The 21,156-nt window shown below is 44.2% G+C and overlaps 1 long non-coding RNA gene across 6 annotated transcripts in view; it reads left to right on the top strand.

The window, feature by feature from the left end:
* Positions 1-20,631, top strand: part of LOC130141665 (uncharacterized) — a 93,997-nt gene extending 73,366 nt beyond the window's left edge. For all 6 annotated transcript variants that reach the window (XR_008819132.1, XR_008819128.1, XR_008819131.1 and 3 more), the window contains one exon: positions 6,417-20,631. This is a non-coding gene — a long non-coding RNA (uncharacterized LOC130141665). The remainder of the gene's footprint in view (positions 1-6,416) is intronic.
* The last annotated feature ends 525 nt before the right edge of the window (positions 20,632-21,156 follow it).

The following is a 21,156-nucleotide window of genomic DNA, read 5'->3' as shown; positions in this document are numbered from 1 at the left end:
CTTTCCATTCCTCATTAAATTTGTTTCTTGGAACTCTGGTATTACCAGGAGGAATAAAAGTCTGAGAAACAGTGAGGAGGGTTACACCTGGTTCTGCTTTCACACCGACTTTTCAATATGAGGTTAGAGCTGGTCCTCACCATGCAAGAGCATGACATACAGGTACAGTCCAGCTGTCACTTGACTGCTGTGGGATGTGATGAGCTCAGGTGTGGTGCTGCACTAGCCACAGCCCTGCTGCCCAGGAGCCTGAGCTGGCACTTCCATGTGGTACTGCTGGAGATTTGTAGTTGCAGCAGCTCAGGCTGGTGCTAGATTTGGGGTCACTACAGTCAGTCCCCTGAAGAGCATAGGCACACCCTTTGTATTCCTTAGCTTAAGTGAGATTTAAGGAATCATTGTAAATAGCAAGCCAAACCCATTCCCAGATTAATGACACTGATGGGGGGTTATTGTAAAGTCTGGTTTCCTTGTGTTTGAAGTGGCTGCTCATCTCTTCTGACAAGGAATAGCAATTGTGGCATCAGAGAGTGGTTTGCAATAGTGGTGTTTGCAGTCTGTCAGAGGCCACAGCTTCCCCTTGGCTTTCCATTTCCTCTCATAAATGAGGTTGTTAGATTTGGAGGACAGGATTTTAAAAAAAGAATGAGGAAGAAAAGAAAAAGCAGGAAGGAAATGGGAAGGCAAGAAGGCAAGACATGATTGCTCTCAGCTACAGATCTTGTGGTTTGAGTTGATGTTAGAGATTGCCTTTCCAATAGGTTTTGAAATGTGAAAGGAGAACTGATTTTACAAGAGCCCTAAGATAGGGCATGTGATTCCCTTCATTTGTAGATGAGAATAATTATTGAATGAGACATTAAACAGCTTAGGTCTTAGTGGAAAAAATAAAATCAGTGTCCACTACCTACTGTGTTAGTAATGGTGTAGTTAGACTGCTGAATCATGTCTGTTTGTAGAATTCTAGGATAGAAGTCACTGATCAGCAATCTGTAACCATGGTGCTGTAATAAATCCACAAGGGCCGTATGTTGGTGGCTGCATTTCATAAAGTGACTACTCGGGACTTTGCATCAGAATGAGGGAACGGTAGTCTCTTCCTTCTTCAGTAAAAGAGGAAGATATCCACACTCTGCTGGTGGAATTGCTAGTGTGAGGGGTTCTATGATGCTCCATTTTGTTTATATTCCAGTGGAGGGGCAACTTTTAATCGCAAAATACATACCCACAATCTCATTACATGGTGTGTAGAGCCTCTCAGGAAGTATGCCCACCAGCTCACTGCTGTGTGTTTTAGAAGAAGTGGGGGGGATCTCATAAAACATTCTGTCTTGGTGCTGTCTAACATTGTAGCTGTATATATGTATATGTTTGTCATGTGCCTATGAAGTAGCAGATGGCAAACCAACAATGACTAATGAGTTCAAGAGCCAGAAAAGGTTATTTGGAGCAAAGAGAAATGTGTGATAACTTTTAGACTAACAAGGTGCAAGACAGTATGTGTGCAGAGACTCAGTCCTGCACCAAAATTGAGTCAAGAGGTCCTGAGGCGTAACTAGAAATGGTCCAGAGAAGCAATGATGTGGGGATGTGGGGGTGCTCAGTGAGGCACTTCTGTCAGCTCTCAGTAGCAAGGAATTCTCAATCCATGTTGAAGTCCAGGGTTAAACATTTAATCTATAATTCATGCTAGGAATTAATACAGACTACTTGACATCTGAAGTCACTTCTGTGTAATAAAAAAAGCCTTTTCAAATTATTTAAAGTATGCTTCTCTTGCCTTTTAAAACCAGGGGAAGCTGTGCAAGTGAGATGGGCCTTGGTTAGTAATAAATTTATGCAAATGACAGCAGGATTTTTGTCTTTCTCCTGCCATGGCTTTGAAAGGACTTAGATCCTGGTTTAGGCTGCAAAGAAAACGCTTCCAGCTGCCATTTCCGTGAATGCTACTCTGAATCTCGGTAATAGAATCACGTCATCTGGTCATCCCAAAGTCTGTCAGTTAGCTTACAGACAAGCTGTAGGCAATGGGACTCCAACGTATCTTTAATGGCATTGCTCAAGCAGTGCCTTGAGACCCACAGAGGCAGTGAATTCCGATGTAACTGTCCACGTTTTTGTTTGCTTCTTGTATGACGTGGGCCTGAAACCTCAACGGTAATTCACTGGAGTAACGATGAGGACAAAATGAATCCTTCCTTTGCCTGGGTATCTGAGGGTGGTTTGAAAACTCCAACTAGGACAGAATTCACTTGGGAGGTTCAAAGTTTGTAAAGTAGCTCCCTTACATGTTGTGAAGCCCTTGGTCTGCCTCATGCCACACTGCATTACATATTAATGCAGGCCTTGCATTATATATTAGCGCAGATTTGTCCTCAGATACCCTGCTGTGGAGAAGGCCATTTTTAAATCTTTAATAGGGCATTAGAGCAATTTGCCTGTGATTTAGTGTTAAGTGGGCAAGGAGAGTGGTGACAAACGAAGCCAGGAGGCCCTAAAATTCTTTGAATATTCCATGTTTTCCTGGAACTGTTGTGAAAAGGCTGCCAGAAAGGTCTTGGCAGGTTTTCTAGGTGGCTGGCCAAGTCTGAAGCAAATGTGGATAGTTAATAGGCGAATGCAGCTCTGGTTCCAAGATCATATGTATATAACATACGTTTTTATTTAAGAAATCCCACCCCATGGAGGAGCAAATGTAGTGCTAATATATCTTGCTGAAAGAAAATAGCAAGGCAAAAAACACTGTCATCTTGTAACAATAAAATAAGGGATCTTTTGCCCTTACTTTTTAGTGACTTGGATTGTCAGTTGAAGAAGAGAAGATGTAGGAAATGAAATCACTAAGACAGGCAGTGGCTTTCCCATGAGGGCCCCATGTTAATCAGGAATGGCTTATGTAGCAATAGCTTACATCTAAGAGAAAAGGCAGAATTTGTTCAAAGAATGGATTTCCGTTGGTAGATAGACTCTTTGTTGTTACCATGCAAGTAATTAAAAATGGCAATTAAGCAGGAAAGTGATCAAATAATGACTCAGGACCTGCTGCTGCAGTTGGTTCCATGTGGAAAGTCCGGTCTAGCATGAAGCATTGAGGCCACCTGTGTGGGTCAAACTGTAAGAGTTAAGAGCTGCTACTGAATCATCCCAGGTACAGGCTTACTGTCATGACTGGCGGGAGTTATTGCTGGGAAATGTGAGTTCAGATTTCTCTGAGACACCAGGTGAATTAGCTTTGTAATTTTTAAATTGTCTCTACTGTGAGGGATTCTTGTTTGAATACAGCTCATGGGGTCCGTCTTGTTTTATTATTAATGGAGTGGAGATTGTGCACGGCCTCTACTGTTACAGTGGAGCAATTATTGTTCTTTTTTTTTTTTAAAGTTGTTGGTGCAGACCCTGAAGTTCTGCTACAGACTCCCCTGTGGGACCTTGGATGAGCCACGTCTTTTTCTTTGGTTTTATTCACTATACCTTGGATGAGCCACGTCTTTTTCTTTGGTTTTATTCACTATCTATGAAATAGAGGTCCTTGTTCCTCATAAGGAGTATTGTAAAGACAGAGAGGAACTGATCGTATGTGAATTGTTCAGAGGCAGTCGTATTGCATGTGATATTGGAATTGCAAGTGAGCATGATATATATCTCTTTGAAGAAATATGGACTACCTCCATGCTGACATACGTTCATTAGCTGTACAAAGTTAAAATCAACAATATTTATAACCTAATACTACTTTTAGACAAATAAAATCAACTAGAAATGGTTATTACTACACTTTAAAAATCCCAATTCATGTCATTTATTATCATAATAAGTTAAATAATCTAACATTCCAGTTGTGCTCTTTTCTTCATTTTGTATCTCATAAAAATGTTACATTGTCTTTTTGCATTATAAAACCAACTAAATTTAAGTTTAGGGGGTACTAGAGCCTGCACTGCAACGTGAAGTGATGCAGAAGTGTGAACTGGCACCAGGAGTGGGGAGACTGGCTGCTGCACTTGCGTCCCGCTGCTATTTCTGGCATGCAGAGGCTAAGCAGCATCTGATGGGCCGAAAGTAAGTCCTCAGAGGCTGCTGCATCCTCCTCGCGTTCTGACATTCATTCTGTCTGTCACATGCCTCTCGATATGTGGCTTTCTAATTTTTAATACACTCTCACCACCAGCGAAGAAGCTGAAAACAAATTACTGTATGTTAAGACCTCTGTGTCTGGTTTCACAAGAGGTGAAGGTGACTGGGGCTGCGTTCAGACTTCCCCCGTGTTGAAGTGCCCAAGCCTGTTATGTCTTTGACAGCAATACCTAAACAGCTTGGCATCCTGTAGATACCCTGTGAGAAGAGACTCCCTGTCCCCAGGAGCTTGCAGGCTAAATAGATAAGGCAGGCAGAAGAGGAAGCACGAAGAGAAGGGGAGACTTGCCCAAGCCACTTAGCACACCGAGTGGCAGGACTGGGAATAGGAACAGGCCTTTTGGATTCTCACCACTGTCATCACCACTGATTTGGGATTCCTCTGGCTGGTTCTATGCCAGCTTCTGCCTGTCCCTGCACAGGGACTGGTGGCTTGGGCTCACCAACCAGCTGTAGAAAATATTTTGGAGTCATACCTCTTGGTTTAATTCTTAAGCAGTGGCTGAGACAAGTATTTTTTTCTTGAGAGAAATATGCCCTCGTGTTGTTCAGTTATTTGTGTTTGGCTTTTTTAATTGTGTCAACTGCAAGCTGTAGCTGGAGCACTAGAAAACCTGAAAAACATTTCTTTCTTTGTTTTATCTTTTAAATAATTCCACCCTCTCCTTGAAAAGCAAGTTGGTGCTGGTTGAAAAGGCTGAATCTCACAGGAAGTCTGGGGGATATTTAAGGATAACTCTGCTTTGAGGTTCCTCAGGTCCCTGTGATCTCTCAGGGCTCTTCACAAACGTTAATTAAGGCTCATAGTCCCAGCTCCTTTCTTACCTGCAGTAGTTATGTTACCTATTTGTGTTGCGTTTATGTAGGGGAGAATTGGAAATAAGTCTGCAGAACTGAGAGTCCACAGCAAATTCATGGAGAAGATGGGAACAGGTCTGTGGACTGCAGGCAGCAGCCCTCCAATCTCTGAATTACAATCTTTCACAGAGTGACCCTAGCACTTCTTTGCTATTGAAATATAATTCATTCTAGCTTTGCTTTGTCACACAAATTTCTAGTTTTAATTTAATTTTCTGCTTTTCCTGCCAGGTGAGATTCCCAAAGTGTTCCTAAACTTTATCCATGTTTCTGAAGTTGAATCTGGGTTCAGCAGGTTGAATTCTAATTGAACAGCCTCAACACATGTTGGTTTTGCTGGCTTTTTTTCAGAAAAAAAGAAGAAAGTTTATTGAGAGGGACCATCTTTTTCATGCAATGATTCTATTAGAATTTCAAGTAAATTTTAAAAAAGCATTAAATGTTGACCAGATAGAATACTTTTGTAGCAACCTTGTAAGTTAATGTATTAATATAGCTCCATCACTTAGTAACTGAAATACTACAAGATTTGTCAGACTTCCAGTATGAAGCTTCAGATCTTAGGAAATCATGTCACCAGCTTGAAACAGGTTAGTCTTACCCAAAATTTTAGTGAGGTTCTTGGAGGTTTTGTTATGTTTTAAGTGAAGTGAGTCTTACATGAAACTTTTGTGGACCTGAAACCATGTGAAATACAAGGGGTTTCAGGTACCTTATGTGATATGGAAATGGCAAACCACGCAAAAGTAGATGTAATACTTTTTTGCATGACTTCACATAAAATCGAGTTTCACCTTGAGTTTTCAGACCAATGTGTACAGAACTCACGGATAGGGGCAGATTGTTAGCTCCCCCAACGCAAAACGCACATCACTCGGGGTACTGCATTCCCACTTCTCATACTTTTTCTTTGATAATTGGACGAATTCAGCTCTGTAACCTTTCTTTTCAAATCTCTCTGTTCTACTGACTGACCTTTTGTTGAACTCTTCCCATTTTCCTATACATGGGTTCCAGTAAGGGCACCAAACGGTGCAGTATTCCAGGACCTTTCACCGGGAGGTGAACAGCACCACCTCATTTTGCTTTTTGCTTACTTTACTCGCCTTGGGATTGAATTGTTTTATGGCCTTCTCACCTTATTATTTAATTGTTCTCCATTATCCAGGGATTGATATAGTTGGAGCTCAAAGATCTTTGAGAAAGCTGTTAGCAGAATTGGGGGATGGAGAGAAAATACAACTACCACCTTTTTAGTTGTGTTGCTGTCAGGATAGTGCTTGGGTGAGGTAATTTGCTAACACATGCCTTGTTGGGTTTGGAGGTGAAAGTTGGTGGATGAGTCAGTTTAAAAGGAATTGTTGGCAATGAAAGGGAATTTACGTGATCTTTAACCACACTCCGTCCTCTCTGTTGACTAACAGGATATCAGATGAGGATAACAAAAGTAATCTGGACATAGCAGCTCTCTTCCAAGGACCTCAGAACACTCCAAGGACATGGTAAGTATTGTTGTGATGATTCTGTATTTTGGGGATGCAGGGTAGGAAGAGGTGAAGTGATTTCATCACTGACTTGATGGGGAATTAGACAACAGTATACAAAACAGTGAGGTTCAAATTAGAAGTTTTGGGTTGTCAAGCTCCTCACTTGATAGAGCACTGTTCTGGTAATGCCCAAATCATGATGCCTTTGCCCAGCTTTGCTTTCCATATATGTGCCTCACACTGTGAATTTGTACCTTGTCCTCATGTCATTAGAATTCTTTGTTTGTATTATTAAATACTTTTTACTCCACTGAAGACATTTTATTAATTTGTAAACTATTCTCATATGTTATCATATATGCTGTCCATATAGCTGAGATGTAACTTATTTTAAAGGTATTTCCTAAATGATCTCTGTATAGTTTGCCCAGAGTGAAATTATTGATTTGTCTCAAAAAGGTCTTAAGGTTTTATAGTTAATGCTTAAGTCTCTAAACCATCCTCTCTGGCTGAGCATCCTTTCTCCTGTGTGCCTTCTACTTTGAATTGCTAATTCCAATTGGTCACAAAAAAGTAGTAATAGTTTGTCTTTACTCTGCTTTTGCTGTAACTGTGCACCTACCAAAGTCTCTTCTTCCTTTGAACTTGTCTTCGTAATTAAACTCATTCTTCCTTTCTGTTTTCCAGCTTCTCTCTCCAAACTTTTTCTCACTCCATTTCTGCAAGACCTTTTCCTGCAAACCAGGGCCCTGAGAGGATTAGTGAAGGGGGTGCCAATTTATTTAAACCCACCTCAGCATGGTAGCAGCCAATTATTATAAGTTACTGAATTGGTAAATGACCTGTAGCACACAAAAGAAGCTTCAGTCTTCAGGTGTAGTTCAGAGTGGATAAGTGTCTACCTCACAGCTGCTCTGAACTTACCGCCAGTTCTGGCATTTGGTTTGGGTTTGGTGGGGTTTTTTCTGCTTCTGAATCTGTTCACATTGGTAATATGAACGCGCATGCTCAGGACTAAATGGACTGCAGAGACTTGGCCTCTTTAAATATGAGAGCAATTTTCAGGCCTCTTCCAGTTGCACTTATTTCACTGAAAAAAAAAAATCCAAACAACCAAACAAACCCCCCAAACAACCAAAAAACAGAACAAAAGATAAATATGAGGAGCTGTGGAAATGCCTCAGACTTCCTCTGTTTAATTCCTGGTGGTCACAGTGCCAGGTGATGTTGCCATTTATGCTTTCTTCTGTAGTGCCTGGCTTGAATGATCCGAAAGCAGCAAGCTAAGTTAAATGCATGACTGTGATCAAAAGAGAATGACGCCTCTATTTTTTGTGCCAGCCTGCAGGCCCTTAGGTTTGGAATCTGAGTCTTTGAAAACCAAGGTTACTGGACTCTAGTAAATGAAGTGTCCGGATGTTACTGATGATTCATAAAAGCAATTAAAAAAGGAAAGTGCTTTTCCGCTGAGCGTAATGTCTTGGTTTGAAGATATCCTTAAGTGTGTGTGTAATGCTGCAAATAGTGGTCAGTGGGTAGTGACCACTGTGCTAGAGATTATGGATCTGTTTCCAGCATAATGCTTCTTTTCACATGGTTCTGATGATCAAATCCTTTTTTTTTTTTTCTTTGGTAGTTGAATTTTTCTTATTTAGTTTCTATTTCAGAATAGTTTCCATCTCTTCCTACTTCTTAAATTGGTGAAAAAAATCTGCTGAGGTGGTATATTTTCCGTGGGAGAAACATGTTATTTGCAGCGTAAATATTGAAGATGGCAAATAATTGAAATTTATCAAATATTACCCCCTCCCCCCCATGCCACCCTCCTGCATTTCAGAGCTGACCTTCCACAAACACAGAACGCCTCATTTGTACAGCTTTCAAAGTGATTTTCAATAAGCAAGACTGAACTCAGTTAAAACATGAGTAGGATTATTGTTGTATACAAAGATCCCTCAGCCCGGCCACATTGCCTAAGCAAGAAGTAGACCCTGAGGCATGCTCTACAAGCTTCTCCCTACATGGCTTTTCAAGCCATCTCCAACCAACCTGTTAGCTGTTAGTGATGGCTACTAGGCTCTGCTGCTGCTGTTCTAGAGCAGCCCTTTCCAGTCTTACTTCCTTCTCCAAGTGGATGCCTCTCACTTCTCTTGGGGCCTGTGCATATTCCAAAGCTGGGGCTTCAGGTTGCTTTGCCCTCGCTTGGTCAGCCTACGTATATGTGCTAAAGGGAAGCAAAATAGTTTACTGATTTATCATGGATCATTAGATGGAGTAACTATTCTTAAAACATCACCAGTATAGATACAATTATTAGAGGTGTGCTTTTGCTAACATTGCCAGCCCCTACCCTCTTGTACAGTACCCTTGGGTACTAAATAATTACCCATTTTGTGTGGTTATCTAGCTCACTAATTACCCACAAAAATTGGGGTCAGGTGTTAACTGCTTGAAATAAGTATCCTCCAAAGACTTGGTTAAATCGTATAAAGAAATCATGTGTTTGCAACAAAATTTTAAAAGAAAAAAAATCAAACATTTTTTTGGAAGGAAGATAAGGGAACGTGCAAAAGACAATAGATGCAAATTGTTTGGTGTGATGGCAAAATCTTGCCTGCTGCTGGGATGGTGAGGGAATCTGTAGGGAGAGTGAAAGGATCGTTGGCAGATACAGTCTCTCTAATCCAGTCAACTTTTCCCAAAGATTAGATCCTTTAGTACACAGGGTTTGATTCTTCCCCTATCTAGGCTGATGTCAATCAGGATTATGTTGGTATAAATAAGAAAATTTGTATCCGTGATTCCCTGGACCGACTTCACTGCATAATCCCACCTCTTCTCTCACCCAGGGACTTCTGCGTTGCCTCCAATGATCTAATTATGCATTGTATATTTATTTCCATATGTTTATTTTAGTTGTTTCAAACTCTGTATGCATGCAGAATTTCATTCTGAGGCTGCTGCTCCTAAAATGTAGCTTGCTTTGAGTAATAATTTAATTCCTGTGCTCAGGGAGTTACCCCAGTGAGTCAAAGATTTCTAGATAGCCCCACCCTCCCCAACTTCCCGAACACTGCAGTCACTTTCTCTTTGCCAGACCCACACAAGATGTCTAGCTAGCCAAAATCCCAAGAGGCAGCTTCTCCTGCCTTCCCCATTTTAGCCCCAGAAAACTAGGAAATAAAGCCACAGGAGCCCTAAAGCCCTTGAAATAGCCGGCACGTGTAACAGAGGGATAGTTAATAGACTGTCTTCCTAACCTGGTTTCTTGCATCAGTGCTTGCTGTCTTCAATACAAAGGAAACATTTCATCGGGCACTAAGAAGGTGTTTCTGAAAATCCCACTGTGCACCTGTCAGGGTCTTTGGATACCCAGATACCTTTAAGTCCTAAGCATCTGTGCAGTGCGTAGTGTTACAAGGAAACCACCTTCTTTATTTATTTCTGTATTTTGCATTAGGTGCTTCCTCTCCCTTGTAGCGAAGACCACCTTCTCTTCCCATGAGCACATTTGAAGCCTGTGCAGAGTCAGGTATTAGGCATCAACAGCCCCACCTCCCATTTCCATTGCTCAGGCAAGTGTGGGGTCTCAGGTAAGGCCCCACTCGGCTAGGTGTGTGCTGTCTTTTCAGGGGCATACCTGCACTCCGCATTGTGTACTGCATCTCTGGGGAATGCAGGGATCAGCCCAGTAAAGCACAATGCAGATTTAGTCGTCATCTTTGTCTTCCCCCCCACTCCTCTGCTCCCCGCTGATGTTAACTGTCTGTATTATTATTTATTGTTATCAAGGGATTTGGTTTGATCAATGAAGTGTATATGCGTCTGACGGACATTCGGAGAGGAAATGCTTGGAGAATGAGTAACATGTCTGCAGCAGAGGGTGTGTGTGAGGGAGAGAGAGGGAGCATCGGTACTAGAAACATTGACTGATGAGTTCATTTTAAAATCCAAGGGCATATAGCTGGTAAATTAGCACATATTGCAAATATAGTCTGGTGTGAGAGGCAGCAGTGCTGCCATTGAGCGGGGCGGGGTGGGGGGTGGAGGGTGTCGAGGAGAGGAGATTGTCAGCTCTAAAGTCATCACGGGCATGAGCCAGGCAGTCTGCCTGCCTCAATGCAGACGTGGGGCGTGCGATTTCCACGGGCGGCTGCGGGCTGCAGTGTGGCGGAGGGGGGGAGCGGGGGAAACCGAGATAGCAGCGGTGGATTTTATTGTTTTAAAATCCAGATCCAGCCAGAGGGATGCTAGGCGAAGGGCTGCAGTCCCGCCACTCCCCGCCTCATCCCCTTCTCTCTCACCACCCCCCCCCCCGCACCCCCTGAGGAGGGCAGCGTGGGGCGGGAGCGGGTGCCCGGCTGCCCGGGAGGGTCCCGGGGCTGGGCGCAGCGACAGGGGCTGCCCGGCGGCGGGACCGGCTGCGGCACCGGCACCGGGACGGGGCAGCCGCGCCGGAGATGCGCCGGCGGCCGCGGCGGCGGGTTTTTCCCGGGAGCTTAAGAGCTTATTGAGGAGGGGTGAGCGGGGCCGGTGTGTGTGTGCGAGGCTGGCGGCGGGGGGAGCGAGTCCTTATTCTGTTAAAGATTTAAGTAGGCATGCAAGGAATCTCTAGGATAGTTGGCAAAGGGCGAGGGTGGGGAGGGGGGGAAGGATCCAAAAGAGTCTGTAACCAGACACTGAAGCTTTCCAGGAGTGAGAGTGTGTGAGAGAGACGGAGACAGAGCGAGAGGAAGAGAGGGGGCAGTGTGGTCTAGTACATTTTCATCTGGTCGTTGATTTGAGCCTGATGCTTGCTGTCCCTCAACAGCCTCCCTTGCCTGTATTTTTTCTTTCCCCCTCTCCTTTCCCTTCTACTTCATCGAAGCCTAGGGGAGCCAGTAAAGATTAAATGTGCTTTCTAAAAGGCAGCCACTTCATGCAGCTATGTCTACTCCCCCCCCCCAGCTACCCCCCCACTCCCCCTATTTGAAATAAAAAAAAAAAAATTAAAAAAAAAAAAACCGGAGAGAGGGGGAGACAGAGAGGGGGAGAAGGAAGGAGGAGGAAGAGGAGGACTATAGTTTAATGATGTCGGGACTGGCTGATCCATGAAGGAGGAAAAAAAAAAAAAAAACACACCAAAAAAAAAAACCAAACCAAAAAATTGAGATCCTGGACGAGGAAGGACTTTGGTGAATGGGCTCAGACTCCTGAGGTGAGAAAAGGACGGGGAGTGAATGATGATGATTCCATAATGGTGCCTGTTACCGCTGCCCCCGGCCGTGCGGTGGCGGGGAGCGCCGGGGCACGGAGCCGGGCTGGCCCGGCGTGCGGGGCCGGGGCCGGGGGGGACCCGCTTTCGGCGGCGGGCGAGCAGCGGCGGATATTTTGCATTTTTAAACTCGGGCCCTCCGGTACGTTTCGGCTTCTCCCCGCTTATGCCGGTGGGCCTAAGCCGTTCCAGAGATGGGTGGAGGGTGCAGATCCGTATTATTTATTTGGGCGGGGGGTGGGGGGGTGGGGGTGGAAGAGGGAGGAAAGGGAGGGAGGGAAGGAAGGGGAAAAGAGCGGAGAAGGAGGTGGCAAGCTGGGGACGAAATGGTGCTCTCGGTTATGGCCGGCGTAAATTTCCATTGGCTGGGGTTGCACAAGGTGCTTGGAGAGGAGTCGGTGCAGGATGGAGTCCCTTTTGTGTGTGTGTGTGTGTGTGTGTGTGCGCGCACGGTGCTCGCGGACCCTTCTCTCCCGGGGAAGCGGGTTTTTCTCCAGGTTTTCCTTCGGAAGCGCTGCCCGCGGCTGGCAGGGGAGGGTGGCCGTGGCTGCGGCGGCGCTGCCCGCGCCCTCCCTCCCCGCTGACAGTCTGGGGCTGGCTCTGGCACCGGGCTGGCCCTGGCTCCGGCCGCCCCCAGCTGATGCTGTAGTTAGGAGCGGGCCGCTGCTTGCAGACCCCCCACCCCCCCACCCTCCCCAGCCCCTTCTCTTAATAATAATAATAATAATAATAACAACAATAACAGCAGCAGCATTGGAGGGTGCGCGGAGGGAGGAGGGCGGCAAGCGAGGAGCTGCGGAGGAATTTGGTTCCTTTTCCTTTTCCCCCTTTTCTTTTCCTTGATATATTCCCTTAAAAAAAAAAAAAAAAAAAAAAAAAAAAAAAAAAAAGATGTTTTAAAAATGCAAGCGGCTTGCCCAGCTGCACACACCCACCCTCGCCTCCCTCCCCCGGCTTGCGCACACCGCACGCTCGCACTCGCTCGCTCGCCCGCGCTCGCTCGGGTGTCAAAACCCGCCGGGCACCCAGCCTGGTCCGGGCACTGCCCCTGCCCCTGCCCCGAGCCCGCCCGGGGGTCCGCCCGCCCCTCGCCTCCCCGCCGCCGGGCTTTTCCCCCCTGCTCTTGGCGCTGAAGATCGGAGCCTCCCCCGCTTCCAAATGGTGAGTTTCTACCTGATTTTCTTGCAACTCGGGGTTTTTCTCCATCCCTGCCGGCCGCGGGGCTGGCGGAGGGGGCGGGGAGGCAGCGCCTTTATGCTGCTGCATGCTTTGTGCCAGGCGGCTGGAGGGAGAGCCTGCATATTCCTGCTCTTATTTCTGCATTCCTTTTCGTTGAAACAATGAAAATAATTCCGTCACTGCCCCAAACTTCCCTTTCTTTCCTCCTCTTCGTTATTTAAACGCGGAGACTTTTCATGTATTTGTCGCAAGCGACCTTGTTGGAAGCTGTAAGGAACCTGCCGCGCCTTGTCATTTTTGTATAAACGATTAAAAATGGAATGTATTCTCTCAACAGAGGGTCCTTAGAGAAGCTCTTTCCTTCCACCTGTGTGTCCTGTTTTGTAATCTTGATCCATGAATTGAACTTGCCTGCTATTCTTTTCCTCTTTCTCCTTTTTATCTTTTATTTTTGATCCCTGTTTTTTGCAAGAAATAGTTTGTTGCGCCCCTCTCAATCCCTGAGACCCTAACTTGTGATGTTTAGCTTTTAAATCCACGGGTTAGGCTCTTGGGAGCTGTGAGTTGTGCTTTGACATCTTTATTTTATAAATATATCATATATATATGTATATGTGTGTGCGCGCGTGTGTGTATATATATATAGACATATACACACACATACAACAGTGTTTAGTAGACCTTTTAAGGGAAAAACGTGCATCCTCTGTAGGGTTGATCGGCTAATAGTAGGGCGGTGGTTATGGCCATATACTGTAAAAATATCTCAAATTAAAACTAGCGTTTGTACAGCAGATTTGTGTGTGTGTATATTCAAGCTATAATTTTACAGCTGATACAGATATGGGGGTGTATGTGTGTACACATATAGTGATATTATATATGCGTGTGTAGATAAGATATACACGATATGGATGCATGTAATATAGCTATTGAGGTGTGTGTATAGATACACATATGGATGATATGTGTGTATGAATATGTATGTAGGCAAATAAAACCCTAGATATGTATATATATTTACATATGTAGGTATATTAATAGACATGCCAGTGTTTTCATATTGAGAGAGATTTGCCTTGCTGCAGGCCACTGCATATAGCATCTCTCTTCCACCCCCCCCCCACCCCCCCTTTTTTTTCCCCCCTTCCCTCCCTTCTTGAGAGCAACACAGAGTACCCTGAGAGCGTAACAGTAACAGCTCGGTACATTCGTGCTTGACCTCAGCTGAAATCCCAGCATGCCTCATGCTTCCAAGTTTAAAACTGAACGATTAATCTTAGAAATGTGCTCTATGGACACACACACACACACACACACACACACACACACACACAAAAATAAAAGGGAAAAAAACCCCAACAGTGAAAAAGCCAGGAGACCGGTTGGATCTTATGGATCGTTAGGTCAAAAATAAACTAAATAATAAAATGGTTGTGTGTACTAATGGTTGGAAACTACTAAAAAGAAATTCTGAGCCAATGGTGAAGTTTTGTTTTAGTCTTTTTCTAGAACTTAAAACTTTCCTGCTTTTCCAGTCAAAAAAATATGTAAATGACAAATCAGAAATGTTAAAAATGTTTGCTGCTGCTGTTTTTCTTTATTAGATTTTTACATTGCTGTAAAATTAATTTTGATTGGTACTGTATTTCTTATCTCTGTTTTGCGAGGCAATTTATAATGAAGTTACTGTACCTTGTTATGGCACCGATTTACTGTTTGATACTTGAATGCAAATGCTTTAACTTAAACCACAATGCACCAAAAATTAATTGATGGTGTAACATTTTGGTATTTGGTCGCTCAGGGTATGTTTGATGGTTTCCATTGTTTAATAGTTATCAAACTGGAAAAGGTTGCTTGTTCGATATTTTTTTTTAAGCTTTTTAATGACACTGTAATTTCATTGAGTATTTTACCTCTATGGAAAAAAAAATGCCAGCAAAGCCTTTCACTTCTGAATTTGTGTGTTTTTCCAAACGTCTTCTAATTTCAAAGTGAGAAACTTATTCTGCGTTGCGTTTATTTTCTGTTTACCTGTTCGGCGTTGTAAATCGGGATAGGATACGGTAGTACCCGGCCACCTTTGTCCAGCTATTCCCCCCACCTCAGAGACGGGCAAAAAGTAGTTTTTTCCCTTCTGAAGCTGTTTTTAATCGCTGTTGTTGTTGTTTCCCCCCCCCCCCCCCCCCCCCCCCCCCCAGCTTGGGGGGAAGGGGCGAGCGCTTTTGTCTGCCCCGGGCTCGCAGCCGCCTGCGGTGCCCGTCCCCGCATCCCCGCCGGCTGGCACCGCGCTGCGCCCTTGCCGGAGGGGGGTCACCGGGGAGCCCCCCGGCGCGGCCGCGCCCGCACCCCTCCGCGGAGCCCCTCCCTCCCCGGCGGCTGCAGCACCGCTATTGTCTCCGCGCTGCGCGGTGCGGAGCGGAGCCAGGCGGGAGTTGCGCGGGGCTGCGGCAAAACAAGGCGGGGGGGGGGGAGGGGGCGCTGGCGGCCGGCCCTGCGGCTGCGGGGGCAGGGCCCGCTCCCCTCCCCGCCGGGCGCGCAGCGCTCCGCTCCGGCGCAGCGAAGAGCATAATTGGGAGCGGGTTCAATCACTACCAGTCTAGACTCGCCCAGACACATCAATTAGCGGCGCTGGCGTTTTAAAGGCGCAGCGCGGCTGGAAGCAGCCCGGGCCGCGGGAGCCGCAGCGCGGCGAGCGAGCGGAATAAAACCCAACGCAATGAAAAACAGTTGGCAGGGATTAAAATAAGGAGGAAGCCCGAAAACTAGGCTCCCCCACTTTCCATTTCCAGTGGAAAAGGCGAGGTTCTTGCGAGAAGAAAACGTGGGAATAGGAGCTGAAGCACAGCGTAAGGCATCCCGCAGCCCGCCGGCGCGGGGCTTCGCGGCCGGGCCGCTGCCCGCCGGCCGAGGGGGCGTCAGCCCCACCGAACCTCGGCGCCTTATCAATACCCCCTTGGAACAACTTCTTTGCAAGCAAATGTAAATCAGTGCGGAACTACTCCTGCAACGGTTTTTACCTTCTGCAGACAAAAGAAGGGATGTTGAGTTTTGGGTTTATTTTTGCTTTATATATATACAGACAAATTATATTTTATATATATATGTATTTATCTATATATATTTAATATATATATAGCTACAAGGCTACCTTGTCTTAGTATTACACAGTTTCTTCAGTGACAATTTCATCAGTCTCTGTAGTTGCACGTTTTCACTGGAATAAAAGGAAGCTGTGGACAAAAAGACAGTTTTTTATCTTAAGAGGGAAATGGAAGAGAAAATAAACCTTAGGTGTTAATTTAATTAACAAATAGAATAAGTAAGCTGGGCTTAGTAAGGATTGAAGATCTTATTCAGCCACTAAGAAAAATACCAGACTGGGACTAGTTTCAATTAAAAGTATTTCTAATATGCTACCATGACATCTAATATAACACGTTCCCAAGTACTCTGTGCAATACGTGATGCAAATAATTAAAAAGGAGAAAGATAGACAAAGCCAGGTATATTTTTTCTTGAGTAGTGCTTTTTTAAAAAAAATCACGCAAATTTTGAAAAACTCTAGTGTCTAGAAGTTCTGTCTGGGCAGTCGCTGTACCATTTGGCTCTGTGACTTTGACCTTGTTGCAGCTTAGTTGGAACTTGCTTTCCCAGGTTGAAAGGCATGGGGTTTGGTGGCAGCAAAAGGTAAAAAAGGTCCAAGGCATTCTGCAGTTTCCCATTGTTGCTCTTTTATTTCAAGGGTTTTAACGGTACCTAAAGTTGCATAGTACTGCAGCTCAGAAAATGGAGAATACTTGTACTATCTGTCTTTCCTGAATAATTTCCAATTACTAATTGGGCCAGATACCAAATTATAGTTGAGATACTACGTAGTGGCTAGTACTGATTTGACTGATTAATTTCTAATCAATTTCTGAATCAAAACTTCATTCGTGTTATAAATCCTGGATATTAAAATGCAACTTAAGTTGAAATCTGATTGCAGCCTCTTCACAAAGTCGTATGAACTCAGTCAAAATGCTAGTTGAAAATGGCATAATATACCTCTTTTTTTCTGTTGAATTTGTTAGCTTCTAATTTCTCTGCAATGAAGTCCTTGGCCATACTTCAGCACTTTAAAGCAATGAAGCGTTTATTCATAGTATGTTTGTGCAGCAGCCTGATAATCATAGAAGGCACTGTAGTACCCGGAGTATAAGGTAAATGTTAATCTGCACCTCTAACCCCTGTCAAATGATTTTGACTGTTTTAGTGGCCACTTCCCTTTCATGCTACCCTGATTTTGTTCACTTTTCTGTGAGTGAGGTGGAATGCAGCCACACAGTTAAGAAGTTCAAAATGCGGGCTTGTGAAAGGTGCAAGTTTCCCAGTGTCTGTGTGCAGCTCTGCACAAGGCTGGTGCGCACGGTGCTTGGAAGAAGAGCCTCTCTGCCAACTGTACCGCATTCTTGCTGCCCTGCCTTTTTCCCAGGGCTCAGAAGGAAAGAGCATCCCAGTTCTTCTTCACTCTAGGGAACACACACATTGTTTCAATAATCCAGGCAATAAATGCTAATTAGTAATGCTTAAGGACCCTACCAGTCAGAGTAATTATCATAATTTACCTCTTCCTTGTTAAAAACATTCCTTGCTGATTTAAAATTTTTTGAAGAGATAGTTTCTTTCCTCTTCCCCTGGAAAGCATTCCTTGTTACATTAGCAACGAGCGCATGGGTCTGCTGTAGCACTGGAAAACATTTCACATATTGCGTGGGGAACCGGAGCTGGAGATAAACACATGTAAAGGTTTTCCCACACATAAAAAAACATTTTAAAACTGATATTTTTTCCTTTGCCTTCCTTCTCTGCTCCCCCTGCTTTCCCCAGCACCACCAAAAACCACTTACAGAGGGAGAACAAAGGAAATTGCTAACTATAAAGGGATCATTAAGTATGAACAGCAACAGCAAGATAGTGTGATATGACAACATATTTTATTGCACAAAAGTAGAGATAATTAAATAATTCAGTGGTATTCTTAACTAATTAGCACAAAGATCTTTCGGAAGCCATCGGGAAAATGGAAATCATCAAATCTAATAATATGCTACATTTCCCAAAGACACTGTGTTTTCCAGTGTTGCTACTGCTTCACCACCTGATACAGTGACACAAAAGGTTACAAGTAGTTGCACATTTATTTGGGCTGTTTCTCAAGATAATCTTTTCTGCATAAGGTGATTAAGTATTTGAAGGAAATCAATATGTATAGCTGGAATTTTCAGTGTTAGTCGATAGTAGAGAAAAAGATCATAGCTTCAGAAAAGCCAGATCTATTATTATAAGTGATCCATTAAAAAGATTAAATTATCAGCTCAGAGCCATTCTTGGGTTGACTGTGATGGGCCTGACTCATTTTGATTTGGAGTTGGTGAATGAATGCTGGAGTCCAAGATCTTTTTATAGAGTTAATTGGGGACCTAGACTGCCTGTTTTCAGCTTTTCTTGACATTGAGAAGTGTGTGGCAGAGTCTGGGAGAAGTCTGGGACCTCTGGTTTAATGTGGGCTCTAATTTCAAGGCCAGAGCATTGTCTCATTTGCCAGTGGTACAGACTGGGAAGAGCTCCATTCTCATCAGTGGAGTTCTTTCCAGTCTTTGGTAGGACGACTATAACTATCATGCCATGCAAACACTTTCTTCTCTAGATGCATGAGGTTTTTAGCTGGAATCAGTGGCTGTATGTATCCATGAGCACAATCCAGGCCAGGTTAGCCATCTACAGATCCTATACAGGGGAATGGGCTGCATGGACAAGTACCTGCAGGGCATTGATACTGCCACTGAAAAACTGCTAGGCATGTTCTTAGTAATTAGGTGCATCAAATATTACTCAGAATATCTCATTATACTCTTTTGATCTAAATGTATCCACAAGTTCATGTGACACATTTACAAACTGTAATTTACTGCCTCTATGTTTGATGTATTTAAGGTTACTTTTTCCTCTGCCAAACAAAGGGTTGTCTGAAAATTTGACTTTACCAGTCATTTAAACATTTTCTGTTTCAAGTAAAATGTCAGTGTGCAGCTCACCCTTTAAATAATGGAAGGGCGTGTGCATCAGTCTTTTAGGTACAGCACTAGTTCTTGCTTTTACTCTGAGCCCAAACTGAACTTTACTCCTGCGTTACAGTTATGGTGCAGGTTGACTCCATGGACTACCCAGAAAAGTAATGCTGTGGGGTAAGATGCTCTGGTTTGTAATTGATGCATGGAAGGTAGAACTTGGAGGCTCATCCTGAAATCGCACGGTGCCTAAGATAGCAGTGTCCCTAGTACATGGAAAGAGACTTTTCCTTCCTCAAAAGAGATGGAGGCTGATTTATACAAGATAGATGAAGGGAACACGAGGGGAAAAGGCACCTAAAAGTGATTTGCCCAAGGAAGCACAGCACACCATTAGCAAAGCAATAATGCATGTCTCCTGGTTTACAGGGCTGCTATACATGTGTACATTCTTCCTCAGTGGAACTTTCCAGGTTGTGAATAAGGTTACTGATATACCAGGAGACCCTCTTGTGTACCTCCAGATGTAATCATGAAAGAGTGTGTTACTTCTGTAAGCAAGTCATGCATTTATTCTCTTTCATTTTTGTGTCATTCACCCAATGCTGTATTTGCTATACAAGGCCACTACAACCCATTAAAAAAAAAGATATTTTTCAAGATGAAAGATGAGTCTCTGATTTACGTGGTAGTCAAAGTGACTGTGGAAGGCTGAGACTACTGCAGTCATTTTTATTTAACAGCTCTTCCCACAGTGTAGTCAATGAATCTCTAATCTCCTGAACTGAAACATCTGACACTTACAGAATCATTTATTTGCTGGCCCTTGTGTCCGTGATCGACTGTGTCGTGCTCACAGAGCTCCACCCACAGCAGTGTCTTTTAGGTGGGCTGATGGTACATTGGATATAAATTATATGTTCTTTAAGGGGAGGTGGGGGATGGGGCAGGTGGGATAAAAGGATGAGTATAGGCTTTACTGTGCAATATGTGCTTCTCATGCTGTCCTTGAAGTAAGGGGTAGTATCCAGCAGCAACTGTTGAAGGATGGCTTGGGCTTCTGAGAAGCAAGGAGTAGAAATTTAATTTGTGCTGCTGACTCTCAGACCATGGCTACTCATGACAAAGAGCCAGCATGCTGGCCGAAACTTGGTGCTATTTGCTGTTGTATGCCTTTGGAAGACGGGACAGAAGGGGTGCCCTTTGGTGTCCTGTGTGGCAAAGAGGAGGATAAGCTACGTCAGCTCCTGAGAGAAGTCTCCGAACAGCTCCCTCTGGCTACTACAAGAAGCTGAACGGATGGCTTCTGTTCCCTGGAAGCTGTGTCTGATGATCACAGGCCATTAGGTACTTCTCACTTGACTGCCCTGCTGGTAACTCCACTTTTAAGATGAATTATGCAAGGAATCCTGTGAAGCATCAGACATTCAGGAGCTGAGGATTAGGAGGAGCCCTCTCTCAGTGTATGAACTCATTTCTGGATAAAAATCTGAGACTCACCTGGATTCCAGCTTCTCCGGAAAGGACAAAAAGTGAAAAGGAGCCAAAAATAATCAGTGGACTTTGGTTTTCCTGTGCATGTGTGCTTGTATCATGTCTGAACTTGCAAAGAATATACTTTTTTATTCACAAGGAATCCAGTAAATGGTGAATCTGTAAATCAGCTACTTGAAGTGTGTTTGTCTCATTTGATCACCCCTTTCTCCCCTTTCCCCCAGGGTATCCCCTTGCTTTTAGAGCACCTCACTGCCCTTGAGGATGGAGTGGTTGGGACTGGGTTCTTCCTGGGTCTTGCTGGGGGAAGAATACCATCTTGGGAAGAGGGTTGGTGGGCTCGTGGAGCACCTCACACAGAGACTGATCAAAATTTGCCTTCAGATCTTTTCTTTGGTTGTGTTTTCACTTCATGAATATCTGGCAAGGTAACGTGATTTAAGGGATGTGTTGCTTCTCAGTGTTGAGGGCCCAAATACACTAAAATCTCATGAAATCTGTATTTCTCTCTCCTATGTTTCACAGGTAATTCAGAAAAACCAGTACAGCTATGGCATAATTCCTGTTCTCCTTCATTCCCCCTTTGATCCTTTTCATGTGATCTAACATCCAATGTACAGTTTTGGGGTGTAATGTGGATTTTGAAAGATGCTGAAACATAATTGCAGGAGGAGGGATGCCCTGGTTTTGAATT

Source organism: Falco biarmicus, chromosome 20, assembly GCF_023638135.1.
Source record: "Falco biarmicus isolate bFalBia1 chromosome 20, bFalBia1.pri, whole genome shotgun sequence".
Classification (NCBI taxonomy): domain Eukaryota; kingdom Metazoa; phylum Chordata; class Aves; order Falconiformes; family Falconidae; genus Falco; species Falco biarmicus.
This window is presented reverse-complemented; position numbering and strand designations above follow the sequence as displayed.